General features: G+C 36.3%; 1 protein-coding gene across 10 annotated transcripts in view; it reads right to left on the reverse strand.

Annotated features, from left to right (window-relative positions):
- Nucleotides 1–20622, reverse strand: part of PKIA (cAMP-dependent protein kinase inhibitor alpha) — a 36437-nt gene that overhangs the window by 12475 nt on the left and 3340 nt on the right. For 3 of the 10 annotated variants that reach the window (XM_070942188.1, XM_070942185.1, XM_070942189.1), the window contains exons 2-5: nt 10701–10800; nt 4909–4981; nt 4010–4044; nt 2783–2847 (exon numbers count right to left, since the gene is read on the reverse strand). The exons of 2 other annotated variants lie outside the window; for them this stretch is intronic. The gene's annotated coding sequence lies outside the window, so the exon portion shown is untranslated. The remainder of the gene's footprint in view (nt 1–2782; nt 2848–4009; nt 4045–4908; nt 4982–10700; nt 10801–20622) is intronic. 5 more of the 10 variants (XM_070942192.1, XM_070942186.1, XM_070942191.1 and 2 more) reach the window with 3 other exon arrangements.

Genomic DNA, 20622 nt, shown 5'->3' on the forward strand with positions numbered 1-20622 from the left:
CTGGAAGAAATGATACAAATACGTATTGAATTCAAACCAGAGTTGATTCTATTGGCTATTCTACCTGACAAAATTAAAAAGGAATATATTTATTTGATTATACATCTAATAACAGCTGCAAGAATTGTCGATGCTCAAAATTGGAAATTAGAGAAAATACCTTTGGAAGATGAAGTAATAAGAAAGATCTTAGATTGCGCTGAAATGAATCGATTAACTTTATTGATTAAAAATAGGGAAGAATCAGAATACTTTAAAATATGGAATTATTTTTATTCTTGATTGCAAAAGAGATATAAATGATTAATTTTATAAATATGTATAAAAAACCTGATAGTAAGAATATGATTATAGTAATGAATACGTACAGTGGTTTTGAAGACGACTAAGACAGAAGAAACTGTTGAAACAAGAAGAATAAAATGAACTGAAGAATTCAACACTGAGATGTCACAGGGGAGGGCTGATTGATGTTTTAAATGTTTGTTTGTTTGTTTTTAAAAAATAATAAAAAACTTTATTAAAAAAATAAACTGTATGAATTACTATATTTTATATGGATCTTTGCAGATGTACCTACAATTTCTCCTAGCTTTTCAATTTCTTTCCAGAAACAAACACTAATTTTCTCATGCTACCTCAACAGCTTCCAAATTTCTAGAAATGTTATTTTTTGGTATGCATTCAAATCAAATTCAGACGAAACACTGTACTCACCAACACTGTGTTTGCTTTGGTTGGATTCAGTTCCAGTTTATTGTGTGATCATTTGAAATTGATCGCAACAGATTTTGTTAAGACAGTGTATCAAACAGCACTACAAAGCCTTTAGAGGACATGCATCCACATGCAGTTGTTAATATTTTGCTGAGATATTGTTTAGCAACCTGGATTTTGCTTAGACATCATCTAAGATTTCTGTATGTTTCTGAAAAAGTTTGAAAAACTGCCACAATCAGAAAGAAAGAATAGCCTATTTCTTTGATATTTGTTGATAAGTGTTGATATCTTTCTGAGATATCTTCAAAACAACACACCCTTAGAACTCTGAGCTTTTATCTGTAATTTATTTGACAATTCAAGCACCAAATGTCCTTGCTTTGCTGCTTACAGATCTCATTACCTGTTGTTGTTTAGTGCCTTCTGATTCTTCATGGCCCAATGGATATAATATTACCAGGACTGTCTGACATTTAACCTACTTCTTGGAGTTCTTATAATATCATATTTGTGCAATCATTGGTACTGTCTTGTCATCATGCCTTTGGTTAATCAGTTCCTGGCACATATGTAGATACAGGAAAGTTTATGTATGTGAGAACAAAGTCATTTGTCATCAGTTCATAAAAGCCCTGAAGGTGACACTGTCTCTGCTTATTTGATTCTACCCTAAAGCAATTTAAACTTTGCTATGCCAGACAGGAAAAATCCTTCATTCGAAATCCTTAGCGATACATTAACATAATTAAGCATGAAATATTTAAGGAAAACCAGAAGATAGAGCTTATACTGTACACTTAACAAAATGGTTCTCAACTAGTAATACAGGTTGTCCTCAACTATGAATCATAAAAATTCTGTTGTTAAGCAAGGCAATTGTTAAGTGAGTTTGGCCCCCATTTTATGATCATCTTTGCCACACTTAAGTGAATCACTGCAGTTGTTAAATGAATGATGCAGTTATTAAGCGAATCTGGCTTCCCCCATTGATTTTGCTTGTTGGAAGCCAGTTGGGAAGCTTACAAATGGTGACCACATGACTGTGAGACAGTACAGCCATAATAAATATATGCCGATTGTCAAATACCTGAATTTTGTTTACTTGACCATGGCGATACTGTAATGGTCATGTGTGAAAACTGGTCATAACTCACTTTTTTTCAGTGTCATTGCAACTTCTAAAGGTCACAAAATGAATGGTTGTTAAATGGAGGACTATGTGTATATTTCTTGCAAATTATTTTAACAAAACATAGGAATAAGGCTTTAGGCTCCCTTGGATGTCTGGATGGGAAGCAGGCATCAGTCTACAAACTGTAATAGCTCTACTTGCACTGGTAGATTCTGCTGCTAACTTTAGGCTCACTTGGTTGGTTGGCTGACTGGCTGGACTGGGAGCAGGCCAAAGGCATGTAAGGGATCTGTTGGGATTGTAGGGGAGATGGATGGATGCTGCAGTGTCCCTGCAGTTGGTTGTGACGATGAATAACTGCAGGTGCACTACAGTAGCTATAACTTTGAAACTGGGTCATAGGTAGCTTCTGAGGGCATCTGTTGTAACTTTGAATGGTCATTAAGTGATCGGTTGTAAGTCAAGGACTACTTGTATAGGCACTCAAATACAGGCAAAGACTGAAATTTTTTGATAGTGTGACTGATAGGATATAAGCACAACTTTACAGCACAATTCTATGTATGTTTACTCAGAAATAAAGCCCAATGCATCCAAAATATAAAATCATTTCATGTCACAGGAAGAATTGCCATCAACAGATGAATAAAATGTACACAAGTGCACAAATGAGTGATAACAAATTTAGCGCTGGAAGTTCAAGAATGTGCAGACTCAGGTAGATTTCTTTTTATCCATGTTATCAGTATAGGAAGGAAGGAAGAAAGGAAGGGAAAAAAAGAGTACCATACAGCAAATAAATAACCCGCTGTACAGATGGTATCAATGGAAGGTATTTTATTTCTGAAACCATGGTCAGCACTACCCAGATAGATTGTCAGTAAAAAATTAATTGTACTTCACAAAGACAGGTAGCAATATTGGACTTACTCAGAATAGATTGAACTCATCCTGTTGAGAAACTTGAAAATAAGGACCTCAGGTAAAGTTGAGTACTGTTGAAGTCAATAAGAGTGTAGTTGAAATAACTCAGTAAGTAAATGACTTTTTTTTCAACACAAGTATAAGCAATTTTAGTAATTTATCACTTTTTCTTAAAATGCAACAAATTATTTCTCCTTCCCATAGCTCATCTCTTATCTATAAACAAATCTTTACACCTCAACTTAAAATTCTAGTCAACGAAAGTTCCTTAAGATTTACCTTATCTATTTTAACCTTGATCAAATAAACCAACTTTATATTCCTTCCTTTTACTTGTAATTATCTTGATTTTTAATCCCTTCAAATGCCCTAGATTTCTTTTAATTATTTTCTTGTCCCTTTTCACAAAATCCTTCAAAACTTTAATCTCTTTTATAAATCAGTATAAGAAAGTTATCCAGGTCACTCTTCTGGTGTTATTTGTATACACATTTTAAATATTAAATTATCTAGGAATTGTATATCCAGTATAGCATCTTTTTCCATATTATTCTTATAATCTGTCATTTTTAAAACCACTTTCAACTCAGTCTCAATCTTGTCAGGTAAAATCTGTTCTTCTTCCATAGTATTTTTACACAGAATCTATAGAGGCAGATACTATTAAAATTAACTTCTGGGCCCACTGTTAACAAGTATTTGATATGGTTTGATGTATGACCTGCCCCACTTATTACAACTCAAAAGTTGCACATGCCGGAAAGTCCCTAATCTATTTAGATTAAAATGCAGATTAGTGGCTTTACATAAGGAGTATTTTTTTGTTATGCTAAGCTCAGTTTCTTGTGTCTGCATGGATAGTCCATGTAATTTTCTATTTAAAAGTGATTCATCAAAGCTGTTTCTTTTTCAATTTGCACTATAAAAGAGATTTTGCTGGGTAAAGGCACCAGACTAGAAACCAGGAGACTGTGAGTTTGTCTTACCTTATACATGAAAACTAGTTTGGTAACTTTCAGCCAGTCATTCCCTCTTAGCCCAACTCACCTCATAAGGTTGTTGTGGGGAAAATAGGAGAAGGAATGAATATTAGGTATGTTGGCTACCTTGAATTATCTATAAAATAATAATCCTTCAAGTATTAATTAAGCCTGACCATCCTAATGTTTTCCAGATCAACCATAATCCAATTGTTAAATAATGAACATTACTTATAGTTAACAGATCTCCTACCTGGAGTGATTTAATTTTGTTGTTAACTGGATTCTCTGGGCAAATGACAAAACAAAAAAATAGAAGCAAGATTAAAAACCCAGACACTGAAGAACAAAACAGAAAAAAGGAAACCAGCAGCAGGGAAAAAGACATACTGTAGATTAATTGACTAGGAGTATGCATATAAGGTACAAAACTCCCTGGGAAATATGATTAACTAGTCGAATTGGATACCACTAACATTATCCACTTTCCTCAGAGAGGCCATTCAACATACAGTAAAGTCCAATACATTTGAGAGGTATTGACTAAAGGAAGGCTCATTTAAAGAAATGAGTGGATATGTCTCCTTCAAGAATAAATTAATATGATAGTCCATTAAAATAAGAAGCTTTTTTGGAGCAAAATCCTACATGCTTTTCTCAGTCTTTTCCCAATTCAAGTAGTTATACGGTTGAGGTTTTTATTTATTGCTAGCTTAGCAATGCCTTTGCTTCTGTTGCCAGGCAACTCTGTAGTATAATTTATGCTATTATTTCATCAGGAAGGTCTGAACAGGCCTTTTGCTGTTTCCAACATTATTACATAGATCATTACAGTTCTTCTCACTGCATAGGACAAAAGCCATTATAAAATTACATTTAAATCGCATTGAAAAAAATGGGATTTGTTTTAATGCATTTTAGTAAACAATGAGAAACTTTCTGATAAAGTGCAAACTTAGAGATTTCATGCTTATTTAATGAGAATGCAACGAGTACTTTATTAGACACTTTACAGTTGCTAAAATAGAAATGTTATTTAAAATCTTTACCGTTGTTGAAATACATCTTTCACCCTCTCTTTGATACGTGAAGAAAGCAGAGAAATGTTTCAAGTATTTCATGCAGTTATTTTATCACCACATTTAACTGTACCTTAAAAATGATGTTTGTTGATGGTATTTAACTTCTTGATCAATTACAGTCGAGAATCAGTCTCTACATAGCTCTATGATTAACAAATACAAATTGATTGTAGTTGGTCAGGCATTTGTAACTTGGTATTTCTACAGGCTCAACATAGATGATGAAAAGTAATACACCTTTCTGTCTCTTATGTATTGCATCAATTGTGTTATCAACCTGTCTTGCTCTAAACAGTTGTCCACCAATACTGGCAGTAAGAATAAATTATGCAAGGCAAAAAATGGATCACAGCACTAGGACACTAACGCTCTGATAAATGAGTAGAATGAGACCGATTTCCTCTCTTCATTCTGGCTGCCAAGATACAAGCAATGATTGGATGGATGTACTTTTAGTCTCTCATGTAATATCTGCAGACAGAACTCCTTTATATCTTCCTGACAATAGCCAGGTGCCTTCCAGGAAATATAATGCAAGAATGGCCTGTTCTGGTGTTATCTGGTTCTGTTATGCAAACCCAGCTACTTTATATTGTAAACCATGTGTCAAGTTTCCGAAAGATGCCCTAATTAATTCATGAGCCATGATCCAAACTTCAAAGGAAATGTATTCATTTATTAGGAGCAACATTCCGGCAATACTCGGATGCAGTTAGGACTGATCCTACGTAGATTTACGTTCCCCTATGACCCTGTCTCTCCCCTCCTCTCTGGCCATGTCATAAATCACATTCTCCAATTAACCACTTTGGCTGGCTGTGAAACCTAATACCCTCCTTCTGATTGCGGTCAGAAAGAATGTATGGAATTCACTTCAGTTCTCCCTCCCTCCTGCTCATGGCAACTTGAAAGCTTTGCAAGTTGACACCATGTTTATAATGTGTGTTGAGTGAACACAACCAATTGTGATTTAATCAGCAATAGTTAATGAAGTAAATTGTGGTTTCATGTATGTATGTATGTATGTATGAATCCAGGAAATTATTTTCTCCATAAGGCAGATTTGTTTACAAAAATGAGATGTGTACCATTACTTAATGTGCAACTTCTTTGTGATAGTTCTACATAAAGAAAAAGTTCTGCAAAAATATTGCGTGATCTGATTTCTTTTATTCAATGCGCTATAGTATAGACTTGGAATGGGTTGATGAATCAGTTATTTAGAAGAATAGAGTCCTAAATTGGACTAGTTTACTTTTCAAAAACAGAATTTGCCACTTTATGAGAAATGAGCATATTTCAGCCCAAGTATTTGGCTTTGTACTGTGATATATTGTGTTATTACATTTAGTATTTCTTGCTTTCTTCAGGTTAGCGTTGGTGAATGCATCTGGCTTTTTGGAATTTATTGGGCAACATAAGTTATTTTATAAAATATTTTGTAAAGAGCCCTTGTGTATAAATTAATTTGAGTAGAAACATATTCAAATTACCCAATTTAATATTTTCCAAGCCTCAATTCAGGGGTGGGGTAAGATAAAAATTAAACAAATAGAAATGCAGATGTCTGTATACTTCAGTATTCAAATTTGGAAGTGTAGGAAATAAACTTTATAATATTCGAAGGATAAACTATATACATGCACCAATTCTTCTCGGCCCCATATCTTTTCCCAACCACCATTAATTTCCTCTCTACCTTTTCTTCTACTGATTCTGCATCCCCAGCATGGGAAACTGAAGGAGCAGATATCCTACCCTTGAAATAGATTGTTGCACTTACCAGAAATTAAAATATTATAAAGATTTCTAAAGTGGTGAGACTAATGGAGTACGTACTGGAGATCTCTGGCATAAAATATACCGGTAATTTTATTATGAACAAACTACATGATGTAAATCATATGTTGGAATGCTGGGCTTTCCAACCTCTAAAGAAGGGACAGAAATGACCACTTATTTGATCAAACCTATATCTACTGTAAAGCAATGAAATCCTCGTGTCACCTCTTTAGGTGATATTACGCCATCATCTTGCCCAATACATTCCCTATTCCGATGGCTGAATAAGGCTAACAGCCCAGCATTAATGGTTGCTGATCAATATTCATTAATTATATTGTTCATAGTAAAAAAAAAAATCAACTTTAATCTTAGTCTCATTACTGGGCTAAGACACTGAGCTTGTTGATCATAAAGTTGGAAGTTTAGTGGTTCAAATCCCTAGCGCTGCGTAATTGAGTGAGCTCCCGTTACTTGTTCCAGCTTCTGCCAACCTAGCACTTCGAAAGCACGTAAAAAATGCAAGTAGAAAAGTAGGGACCACTTTGGTGGGAAGGTAACAGTGCTCCATGTGCCTTCGGCGTTTAGGCGGCCACATGACTAGAGAGACATCTTCAGACAGCGCTGGCTCTTCAGCTTAGAAACGGAGATGAGCACAGCCCCCAGAGCCAGAAATGACTAGCCCGTGTGTGCAGGGGAACTTTTACCTTTTTATACTTGTGAACCAGAAAGAAATGGCATAAAAATGACAAGACGAAAAAAGTATTCTTGGTTAGAATGGACTAGGACTGTGATGGCGAACCTATGGCACGCATGCCACAGGTGGCACGTGGAGCCATATCTGTGGACACGTGAGCATTGCCCTAGCTCAGCTCCAGCGCACATGCGTGTTCCAGCCACCTGATTTTCCGGCCATCTGGGCCCACTGGACGTTGGGAAACGGGCTGTTTCTGGCCTCCAGAGAGCCTCAGGGTGGGTGGGGAAGGCTGTTTTCGCCCTCCCCAGGCTCCTAGAAAGGCTCTGGAGCCTGGGGAGGGCAAAAAAAACGTGCCTTCCGGTATCACTGTGCCATTGCATGCCAATAGCCGGGGGAGTGTGGGGGAGTTGCACGTACATGGGGGGCAGAGCACATTGAATTATGGGTGCGGGCACATGTGCGCGCAACCCCCCTCACTCCTCCCGCTTTTGGCACATGATGGCAAAAAGGTTAGCCATCACTGGACTAGGACCTCTCAAATAAGTAGAGACAATCAATCTCCTTTGAGAAAGATTGCTTATGGTGAACAATGAGGGAGCTGGTTTCTAAAAATCATAAAAATACAGAATGCAGTAAAGTAAATATAAGGGACAGACATAAATGAGATACAGGTTTGAATTAAGCATCTGGCTGTGATAAAGAAATGTCTGAAGATACAAGAACTTCACACTATTCTTCTTTCAGAAGGGACATACTTCTAAACATTTGCTTCCTTTGTTCTTTTTACTGATAGCCTTATATAGTATGCTAGAAAGTGCTCCAGCAATGAAATCTTAAATAATCATATACTGAGTATGCATTGTACCACCATATAGAGGAATTAAAAAGACAAAAGTAAAAAGTAAATGTAAAAAATATGTTTTATTCAGTGATGAAAATATCTAAATATGTTATCATTATTAAAATAAACTAAAGGTGAAAATAAAAATGATGTAACAAAAATATCCATAAACTATAAATAACTGTAAAGGTTATTTTTGGCAAACTTTTCATTAAATCTAGATATAGTATGTCATTTTCTCATTTTAAGAACACAAAGACTTTTCTAAAATAAAATTTTAAAACAAATTTATATCCTAGAGACATTCCTTAAAATCGGGAGAATAACTTTCTTTCTAATTAGCTAAAATTTTCCTCACTATCATATTTCAGGCTTGCCAGCGCTAAAAATTGCCACAAAGTGGCAAAATCTATATTTTAGGAATATAGTTCAATATCACATTGTTACCCTTAACATTTATAAATACATAAATAATTTTAATAGTAGTATACGCTCTCCAAATAGATCCAGAGGACAGAAAGTGTAATATCTTATATAAGTATATACCTTCACCCATCCTCCCCACTGCCTACACACATACAGATAAGAGAGGGAGGGAAGGAAGACTGAAAGACTGCAATACTTGGGAATCCAGTAGGTTAAATCATATAGTAATCAAAATTTAGCTGAAGATATTATTGGATCTTAGCCTGCAATAAAACTTTTCTCATTAACTTATCTAGCTGTCTAAAATATTTACCGGGAATTAACACTGGAATTATTTTTAAGATACACATTAATCCTGATATAATGTTCATTTTGATAACATTAATTTTACCCCAGTGACTTATTGGGAGTTTTAACCATGTCACAAAATGAAAAGTTAGTGAATCAGATACCTAAAAGCACACTAGTTAAGACTCAGGATTAAAATTCTATGTTACTGCTACATGGAATATAACAATAGGATTGTGAGTAGTTTTTAAAATACTCTATTGAAATGGATACTATAATTAAATCTGATTCATTTGGGAAGTGGATTCACTTATTTGTTTGGAATAGAACAAGTATGGGTGATATGCTACATAATTACAGGTGGTCTTGTTTAATGACCACTTGTTCAGCAACTGTTAGAACTTACAACTGTGCTGAACAAGTGTTAAAGACTGGATCTTTATTATTATTTATTTATAATATTTGATTGATGGATGATAATGGAAGTTGTTGAGAGATCAAGATCTAGGATAACTGCACTACCTCAATATGTCTTTATCAAATGCCATTGACAAGTTCAATCAACGTTGGCTCTAAACTATGACCTGGTCTGAAATCCAAGTGCAACAGATGCAGGTAATTTTCTCCAGGGCCCTCTGGAGCTATAGTTTGACCACCTTTTCAACAACCATACCTTAAAAAAAAAGGAAACTAAACAAAAGCATCTGGAACTATTGGAAAGCTGCACAGACCTGTACATATTGAAGGAGACAAGCAGTTCTTTAACCTGTTGCCATCTTTACTCTTTTTCCATTTATCTCTATGCCAGGTTGGGGGGAGAAATCTGCTTTCTAAAAATATCTTTATATTCTTATGTCTGACAGATATATCAGAACTAATAAGTGAATAACCCTTGAATAGTCACAAATTACAACTGGTGTGCAGTTCAATCAAATGCATACCCATAAGTCCTCCTTGAACCCTACAAACTGCTCCTTGTCCAGACCTCCTCAAACAAAATGAAAAGATTTCTTCTATCTCATATGAAAGTTTGGTTCTCACTTTTTCTTAAGAGCTTTCTTCAGTTATGATAAGTATTTATATTTATCAGAGAGTTGAATCCCTCAATTACTGCTTCTGAAGCTTTAAGAACTGGCCAGGAGAAGCCTGACAGATAGGTTAATCAGATAACTTTCCAAAAACAACAAAGCACATTTATTGATGTATTGTAAATTTGAAGTATCTATTTTGATTTATATGGTTCCTATATTTGTTCACTGTTTTGTTTTAAACTAGAAATGTACTGTTAAACATTTTTAAAAGAAATTTGTATGTACCAATGTGGATCGGAACAAATGAATTGAATTACTGTCTCCAAAAGCATGACTTTGCTTAATTCAGGTCTAAAGACCTAAGAAAATAAAAAATCATGTCAATATCTCACCTGATTCAGCAGCAAAATATGAATCCATAATCAATGTCAGACTTGTTTTACATAATAACAGCCTTGTATGTTATTTTAACAAACTACACACAAAAGATCTTAAACTAAGCCAGAATCTAAAAATAAACAGAATCATCTATCCAGATGGTAATTACTTGGATAGAACCATTTATACATGTTATTCTCCCCGTCAAAAAAAATTAGCACCATCAAAAGTCTAAAAAGAACTTAATAAGTTGTACAGAACATGTATATTCAAGTCTATACATATAATACCTATCAATACATGCACGCTTTATGTGTATAATAGTGATACTAATGTGTATAATATATGAACATACAACACATACTAATAAAGAAAATTCCATAACCAAATAATATATATATTTTGTCAGGAGTGATTACCTGAAAATGATTACCATTGTCAGGAGTGGTTGAAAGCTGAAGACCTCTTCAATACTGGGAGAACTCAAATCGATTATGGTTTCAAAGTCAATTTGAAATTCTGTGAGTAAACAGAAGTAGACCAAGCTACCTTATCAGATATACAGTTCTCTACTGAGTTTTTTTTTACAATTGTAATTTTTTAAAGATATAGTTCAGAGGCTATTTCTATTTTGAAACAATGATGAATCAATGTGACATGGGCGATGGATAGGTTCGAATTCTCATCTTATCACCTCAGACTTCTTCAACCAACTGCCTCAACTCTCCAGGTGTGTTGAGATAACAATTAAGAACTGTGGGGTTTGAGGGATAGTATGTTGTACTCTTGAAATCTTTAATTTCAAAAACTAAAATATTAATTTTAAAGGTGATCTGGGATCCTCCAGGATCTTCCATTTTGTATTTATTTAAATGTATACCCTGCCCATTTATTGAGAGATATAACCTATATTCTATTCTTTATTAATAATTGGAATCACTAAAAGGTGGGCTTACATAATGCCTGTATTAATGTATAAAACTGAATGATTCAATCAAAATATTATGGTTGAGCATCAAATGAGAAAACAGGCTGCTTTGGGACAACTGTGCAGGGCTTCTAGGAAGTGTATAGAACTAAAATTATTAAAGCATGAAGACACAGACTCTATGATCACTATTCATGCACATAAAACCTATCAACATAATCTATGCTTGGACATTTTTTTTTTTTTAAAAAAGCCAAATGAGATCCAGGTCTTGGTCTTTTAATCTTTTTCTAAGCACATCCAGTGGTAGAACTTGCCTGAAGAAACTATTACAAAGGGAGGTTACTTAAAATTCTGAGCTTGAGCTTGTTGTTTATTTCACATTCTCCATGTGTATTCTTGACAACTTTAAAAAGACTGAATTTTTCACACGCCTTGCTATTTTATGATTTAAATGAGTCTTTTTTATTTTACTGATTGTGATCTGAAGCTTGGCAACAAACCCAGAAATTACCCTGAAATAAATTCAGGAAAAAGAAAACAAGCTAAACTTTCCCACAAAGAAATCCTTGGAGTGACTGATCCTTAAGAAATATTTTCCCACTTCTTACCATCAGTTCAGTCCTTTGAAGGACATGCTTTAGCTTTGGTTCAGAATTATGAGTGGACTGAATTATACCATTCCCTCTAGATCAGTGGTTCTCAACCTGTGGGTCGGGACCCCTTTGGGGGTCTAACAACCTTTTCACAGGGGTCGTTTAAGACCATCGGAAAACACATATTTTCAATGGTTTTAGGAATAATTTTATGGTGGGGGGTCACCACAACATGAGGAAGTGTATTAAAGGGTCGCGGCAATAGGAAGATTGAGGCCCACTGGTCTAGATTAAGGATCTGGTTGAATACATACTAAATACTACAGGTAATTCTTGAATTATGACAATTAGGAGAATTTCTACTGCTAAGCAAGAGGGTTGTTAATAGTCATACCCAATTTTGCAACTTTTTTTTGCCATGGTTCTTAAACAAATTACTGCGGTTGTTAAGTGAATCGTGCAGTTGTTAAGCAAATACAGATTTCCTCATTGACTTTGCTTGTTGGAAGTTGGCTAAAAAGATCGCAATCACATGAACTTGGAAGGCTAAAACATGCTGGTTGCTGGGCAACCAAATTTTGATCACACAGCTATGTAAATGCTGTGATGGTCATAAGCGCAATGACCAGTTGTAAGTCCCTTTTTCAGAGCTGTTGTAATGTCAAAGAATTGCTAAATGAATAATTGTAAGTCTAGAACAACCTGTAATTTGGAGAGTATGAATTTATGCCTGGGTCCAAAAATTAGGTGTGCTCTTATCAATGAACTGTTATAATTCATGTGTCAGATGAAGAAAATTTAAGCAAATTAAACTTAGTTTGAATTTGCATAAATTCAGTGTTTTCTCTCAGAAAGAAGTTCTATCTTCTGAATACTATTACAAAGAAACTGTCTCATAGACTCACCAAATTAGTCTCTGCTGATAATGAGTCTCTCTATTTTCTTCTTGAACAACTGCCTATTATGAACTATAGTGAATTCAAAGATCCTGAGCGCACTTAACATATTTCCTATCATGCCCTGAATTCTTCCCATCCTGAGGAAGCTGATACTTCTCTTACAAACCAGTATAGGATCTCAGGGAATGAAGCTTCTAGCAAGATTATTTTGACTTCTTCACCAAAGCATTTCAAGTATGCTAGGTCAGTGGTCGGCAAACCACGGCTCGAGAGCCACATGCAGCTCTTTGGCCCCTTGAGTGTGGCTCTTCCACAAAATACCGAAAAGTCCACAAAGTGCCAAAAAGTCCTTCAGCCGGTGAGAAGAAAGCTGCGCATGTGTGAAGATGGTGGCAGTGACCGGAGGTCTTTTTGGCGCTGTGCGCCAATGGCTGGGTAGAAAGATCAAAAGATGCGGAGCAGCCTTTAATTAAGTAAAAGAAAACAAACCACTTAGGGAAGGAGCCCACTGAAGCTGCCGGCGTTGCAGCCGCCCCCCCCCCCTCCCCGCAGCTTGGAGCTCCAAGCGGAAGAAGTCCTCGGCTGTTGCAAAGAAGCGGCAGCTCTGGGTGAGCTATGTCCGCTTCTTTCTCTTTGAGAGCTGCTTTGCAAACAAGGTGCAAAGCAGATCTCAAAGAGAACGAAGCGGGCGTGGCGCACCCAGAGCTGCCGCTTCTTTGCAACAGCCAAGGACAGAAGAGTTCGCTCAGGAGCGACGCCAGCAAGGAAGGCGGGTGGGTCGGAGGGAGGTGTAGCCCGAGCTCTCTGGGACGGGTAAAAAAGTGTGGGGAGGTGAACGGGAGCGGACTTGGCCCTCCGCGTGTTGCATACCCCTCCCCCTACTTTTTAATTGTAGTTAAAAAGAACTAATTAAGTTAATAACAATGTACCTACCTATATAGTTTAAGTTTTAAAAAATTGGCTCTCAAAAGAAATTTCAATTGTTGTACTGTTAATGTTTGGCTCTGTTGATCAATGAGTTTGCCGACCACTGTGCTAGGTGATGATGGAACAGATGTCTGCTCTCCAAGGTCCTGAAGCCTGATAGTTGAAGAACTGGATAGAAACCTGCTATTTCCACCTTCCCATTTAGTTGCTTCTTGTTGTGTACTCCTCACCATGGCCAGCTTGCTGCAAGGCCAATTCAACACAGGACAGCTCAACACAGGACAGCTCAACACAGGACAATTTATCAATTCAATTCAATTATTTAAAATAAATAAAAAATAATAATTTTTATTATTCAGATTTCATTTTGCCCCTCCTTTTACATCCTTTCTTTAATGATTCTATTCCACCATTCCTTTGATATCAGTATAACTCTTGTCTTGCAGTGTGTTGTCCCGCAACAATTTGGCAATGGCAAGTTGTCCCATGGCAAGTTGTCTGCAGCAAGGGATGGAAAGGAGGTACTATGCCATCCAGGAATGGCACACAGGGGAGGCAGTGCAGGCTGTAAGAGTGTGTGGGGCTGCCCAAGAGCCACTACAACTGGTTGGGTATGGTTGGGTTGTGGTTTGGGAAAGGTGCTTGGGAGTGAACAATAGGTGCTGCTTTAGTCAGGAAAGATGCACAGGGGGTGGTGTGGGTCAGAACATTGCACTGATATGTGCAAATAAGTGCTCCACAGGTCATTGAATGCATGCATGGGGATGCATGGAAGCCATGGGAGTGGCAGAGGGAAGTTTGTAGGAGAGTGGCATGGGTCAGGAATGGTCTATGGGTATTCCTTCTTCTGTGTTCCTCTATTCTGTTCCCCTCCCCTTTCCAACAGGCAAGTAAGTGACTGTGGGAGGCTGTAGGGGACGGGAGATAAGAGATTGTGAGACTGACTGGGAAACAGTCCCAGAATTTTGAAAATGAAGATCATGTGATCTCAGCAGCAGCCAGTAACAATGAAGCAGCCACAACTTTCCCAAAATGTTCTGACCATATTCAGGAGATATAGATCCCAGATTTTGGACACATTCTATAAATCAACCCATTTGAAGTAACTTAGTTAAAAAATTGTGGGCCTATGATGCACCATTTTGCCAAGATAAAGGTCATGACAATGAGAGTTTTAGTAGTATGTAGATTATCTGACTGTCAGTTTGAGCAGATAATGAAATATTTGATGAAACAGGACAGAAATTATTATGCAGGACAGAAATTATTATGTATACCACTAAAGCATATAACAAACAACATGATCATCTCATTTTAGTTTAAGACTATTGTCACACATGGTGCATGATGATTGCATGAATTAACGAATTTGTGAGTCTGTGATTATACTTGTAAGAATTACAACTACTGTGCTATGATTATGTACCCTTAATTTTGCCAAGTCTCTAGTTACAGAACTGTGTCTGCTCTTTTGATTTCACAGCAATTATTTCTGGATAGATTTGCTAAGAAGTTCATTGTCATTCTCATTATAGGAATTTTTTTGGGTGCAGATTCTACTTTGTATCATTCGGAGCCAGTTTGGTCTAATAGTTAAAATATGAGGCTAGAAACCAGGACATTGTGAGTTCTAATCTCACTTTAGGCATGAAAGTCAACTGGGTGACTTTGGGTCAGTCACTTACTCAGCCCATGCCAGATTCAGTCAACAAGTCAGTTGGTCAATTCCTGTCACAAGCAATAGACTAATATTCAATGTATGGGGGAAAAAGCAGACCCAGCACTTGTGGAAAAATGCTAAGAAGGGGAAAAAAATCATTGTGAGTCATTAGTTTCTATTCTCTAGTGAACACAACAATTCCATTGACTGCCCAAATGCTGCGTCAACATCTGCACCTACATACAGCATTTTACACAAAGAAAAAGAGAAAAATATTCCAACAATGTATTCTGGTCAGCAGAAAATCAAATGAACTATGCACAATGTGTGAACAATATGCAGAGAGATGCATCAGCTATGCTCTCCTTAGACATCAAGGAATTTTTTTAGGAACAGCTACAGCTAAGGACAGGCGGCAATAAATAATATACATCTAATTAAAACTTACTCTATGTTCAAGGTTAGCACAGGAAAAACTAGGTGAGAAGAAATCAACTAATTGGTTTCCGATTTCTATTATTCTGAAGTTCTTTCCAAAGAAATGTTTTAGAGCCAATGGGCCATACTTAATAGCTATGGTTTAATAATTAATGCTTATATTTATTAGATTCTAATAGAAATCATGTGTCATATTTATTACAAACATGTAGTAAGACATAAGTATTTTTGACCCCAATGATATGAATTCCTAAAACATCTAGGAAGTGGTGTTATAGACATAAATAGTGTAGCCTCTGTTCAAGACATAATATTGAGCCAAACTGCCCTTTCAATTCAATATCCACATGAAAATTATTTCATTTCTTCTTCTGCAAAATGACACTGTCATTTTTGTCCTACCACAAACATATCTATCCATGTTTCTGCTCACTGGGTGAAGTAGTTGTTACATATCCTTTATACATGCCTCCCACACATATCTACTTTAAATGGCCAACAATATCCTTCCAAATTTACTGAACTTAAAGAACAATTTTTGTGAATGTTTTCCTGATTGAATAATAATATTATTGATTGAATTGCCCAGAGTTGCCCAACACCCGGCAACTCTGGGCAGTTGACAATTTGAACAGCAGAGAAGCAGAGAATACAAAAAACTCAAAAACAGCACAAGGCAAGAGGTCAAAGAAAATAAATCCAGAGGAGGAACAGAATGTAAGAAAGGGGCATCAACTGGTCTCTTCAAAGACTTGGGCAAAGAGCCAGGCCTTTAATGCCCTTTGAAATACCAATAGGCTGGGAGTCATTTGAATTTGAGCTCATTCCAGAGGACATACACTACTACAGAGAAGATGGGCTTCTGGGGTTCCAATAGATGGCATTGTTTCATTGATGGAACCCAGAGCATGCTGACCATGTCAAGTTGAAACAGTTGGGCTGATACCTTGGGAGACAAGTGGCCCCTCAAATAATCTTTGCCATGAAGGGGTCTATAGGCCTTGAATGGAACTCAGAAGCAAAATGGCAACCAGTGCAACTTGCAAAGAAAAAGTGTTAAATTCTTGTCAATATATTTTTTCACTAGTTTGCTTCTGGGTCACACTTCATTGTTTAGTCCTAAACTGTTTTCTTCTAAAATGTAGTCACAGAATCTGCAAAGCTCTAATTCTAAATAGCAGTCCTGTATGCAGGCTGAGCAAAACCAATTTATAGCTCCAGGATTTTTATCAGCAAATATTATTTCCCCCATCTTGATGCCTTGATAGTTTATGAGCAGCTTTATTATTTTGAACTGCACATTTTTTTCTCCTCCCACAAACTACAATAATCTGCAGACAAACTGTAAATTCAGAAAAAGATGGTAGCATGGTAGCATGCCAAGGTTTCAGTGGATTCCTCTTTAATATTAATACGAAGCTTGGTCATACCGCCCAACTAATTGCCATCCTATTATATAACAGCCACATTATAAAGCACTTATTCTGAATCTATTTTACTCACAACTTTCTGTAAAGGTCTAACAGTATAACATAGTGGCTTTTGTAGGAAGCTATCTGTAGATACATTGTTTAGTCCAATCTCAAAGAGATCGAAACATTCTTGTATCAGCATTGTCATATGTTTTTGTGGTTTGACTTTTAGGACAAACTTCAGCAAGGTTTAATCTATTTGTGTGAGAAACTTAAGCCAGAGTAAAATACATTCTTGACATTTCACACTTTATTCAAGTAGTAATGTATGACAATTTAAGAATTCATATTTTATAACATCATTTCTATTTAAAAACATAGGAGAAAAGTACTGATCAAAATATATTTAAAAACTCAAATGCAAATGATGCAGAAATTCTACATTAAAAGGGTGAAGACTGACTATAATTTTATAGGCTGAATTAAAGATAAATCTTTTACAGATTTTCATGAAAGCTAAAACAGAGGAAGGAAGCGTATTCTACAATGAAAAACATGGAACAGTCTCATACCAATCTGATGGTTCATTGCAATCATTGGGAAGTCTTCAGAATTTCAAACAATAGCACTTTAGTCTTATTGACAATGCTGGGTATGCTACAACTGAGCTACATGTTGAATCTGATAACAACATCATAAAAGCCATCTCCAGCATGCTCATGAAATGTTTTTCTGCATGTAACAAGACTATATTAATTTGGCAAATTCATAATACAGGCAGTATTTTATATAGCCAGACTATAAGCCATTAATATTTTAAAGAGTTAAAAACAATATCTGAGACTTGAATTTGGGAATCAGTCGGCATTTATTTAGCGTAGGGCGGTAGTGCATTGAAACCCAGGAGGCTACAATGCTATCACAGAGTAGATATTTGACTGCCTAAGATTGCTAGCTTGTTCAGTTTGTGCTTTATGCTATCAAGGGTTTACCACAGGGGGACAACTAATTCTGCACAGAGTGACTAACAGCGTTCTACACGAGAGTTGGTGTCATCTGGGGCTTTTCTCCTCCAATTTTGCCTCTCAGTCAGTCAGGTTTGGAACCACTTACTTCCTTTCTTCTGCATCAAACACCATTAGTTTTTTCCCCATCAGAGTGGTACCTATTTACTTGCATTTTGCACATTTTTGAACTGCTATGTTGGCAGTACCTGAGACAAGTGATGGAAGCTCACTCTGTCATGTGGTGCTAGGACACGAACCATTAGAGTACGGAAATCCAACTTTCTCCAGTCAGCAAATCCAGTGTCTTTAAGCCACTGAGCCATGCACCTCTAGTCAATGGCAATTAACTTCACAGTTACCTCAGCCCAACTCCCAAGTTCCACTAAAGTAGAAGTAACACAATAACATAAGCAGGCTGATAAATCCAGATTCATAGACCACAACTACAAGGTAAGCCAGAAAGAAAACTAGCAAAATAACCTTTCTTCTGTGCTTGCCTGCAGTTGTCTCAGTTCCTTAAGCACAATGTACAATATCTACATGTAAGTGACAAGTAAATTAACTGTCAAACATGACATAGGATGCTAAGTTGGTTAAAGGTAGCAAGAAAACATCAAACTGCTAGTCCACAACTACATTATCTGCTTTTTAAAACAGAGATGAATAATAGCTTTTCATACTTCAATCCAACTTTCCCAATGCTATTATTGGATTTGGCATGCATAAGCTATACTCTAAATCTGTAGCTTATCCACCTGTTTACAAGAATCATGAGAGGGGCTGTCACCTGAAATTTACCTAGATTGAACTTATAGGAGAAATAATGCACAATTTTTCACCTTAATCTCTGGCTCTGTGTATTAATCAATGTCAACAAATGACCAAAATAGGTGAAAAAATTGAGTTACTTAATTTAATTTCAGACATAACTTTTCTTAGTATGCTATGATATTCAAAATAGCTTTGTATTTCAACTTTATGGTATATTTTCTGTCATCCCTGGCTTTGATTTTGGCTTCTCTATAGCTATATTTCTATAATGTAGAATACAGTTTGATACAAAAAAAGGTCCTCTTTTGGATATTCTGAATTTTTATCTATCTTTGACATTGAATATTATCAAGGCTTGTTATGAGTCTTAATATATAAAGGAAGTCTGAATAAAAAAAATAACACTAAAGTTTGATGCCTGTTTCATTTTATAAATAAAATCATTAACAATGTGAAAAGGCTGTTGTCCTGTAGCTTCAAGAGAGAATGTGTGACTGGCCATATAAGTAACTCAGGGGAGTAGGAACTTGAAACTGAATCTTCTTTGTCCAAATTCAACAATCCTATGCTACCTTTGCTCTACATATTAACTGTGGAAGGCCACTTATAAGAAAAGAATAAAAGTCAGACACTTGTTAGTTTTTCCTTAGAAACTAGGAACTTGGTAGATGAGGATGTCATGATTCTTCCTATGATATACTGATATTATATAGCAATAGCATAGCACTTAGTCTTATATACCGTTTCATAGGGCTTTACAGCACTCTACGCAGTTTAGTATCAGCACATTGTCCCCATTTTAGTGGGCCCTCATTTTAGTGACTTTGAAAGGATGGAAGGCTAAGTCAGCCTTCAGCTGGTCAGAATCAAACTCCTGGCAGTGGGCAGAGTTAGCCTGCCATACTGCATTCTATCCACTGCGCTATTATGGTACCACATGGTACCACATGCACATAATGGGGGAAAAACTTAATGAAAAACAATGAACATATGTAATCTTCTGTGAATTCAGTTACCTCAGTATCTTTATCATGCAGAGAAAGTCTAGGTATAAGGAGTTACATTCTCAATGTTTGTTTGTTTTTTAGCAGAAAAAGATATTTTTATCTCTAAGTGAGGCCAGGCAATGAATCTAATATTGGGAGTTAGGTCATATCTATGTTCCTCACCTTGTCCAGTGCTACCTTTCCCTTCATAACACATGATGAATCTCCAAATAGACAAGCTACTGTTGGATTCCTATGTCTGGCTGCTACTGTGCCTGTAAATAATTCTTTAGTGCTATCCCACATGACTTTTCTTTTTCTTTTTTAAAAGGAAAGTAGCAGGGTATGAAACAAAGCATCTGCTTGCAGAATTTCCACCCCAATAATTCTTCTTCTTTACGCTATGCCTAAAATAGGAGGCTGCAATACCTAGTACTTAATTTGATGATATGTCTACCTATCTAAAAATAGGTAAGCAGAGATAGAAGGGAACTTCCTGTTGGAGAAGCTGATCAAGGAAATCATTTGGCATTCAAGTTACTCTGTCCTGTGTAACTTATAATTTTAGGGAAACCATTTTATGAGGGTTCTCCAAGTATGGTCTCAACAATCCGAGTGTTCCCACAACACCAAAAGGTGACATATCCCTGAGCTATTCCAGGTATGAATGCAGGAGGTGCACTGTAATAGTCATGATACCTTATTCAGAATATATAT

The sequence above is a fragment of the Pituophis catenifer genome, unplaced genomic scaffold, assembly GCF_029215685.1.
Source record: "Pituophis catenifer annectens isolate HBS135680 unplaced genomic scaffold, rPitCat1.0.hap2 SCAF_3, whole genome shotgun sequence".
NCBI classification, from domain to species: Eukaryota; Metazoa; Chordata; class Lepidosauria; order Squamata; family Colubridae; genus Pituophis; species Pituophis catenifer.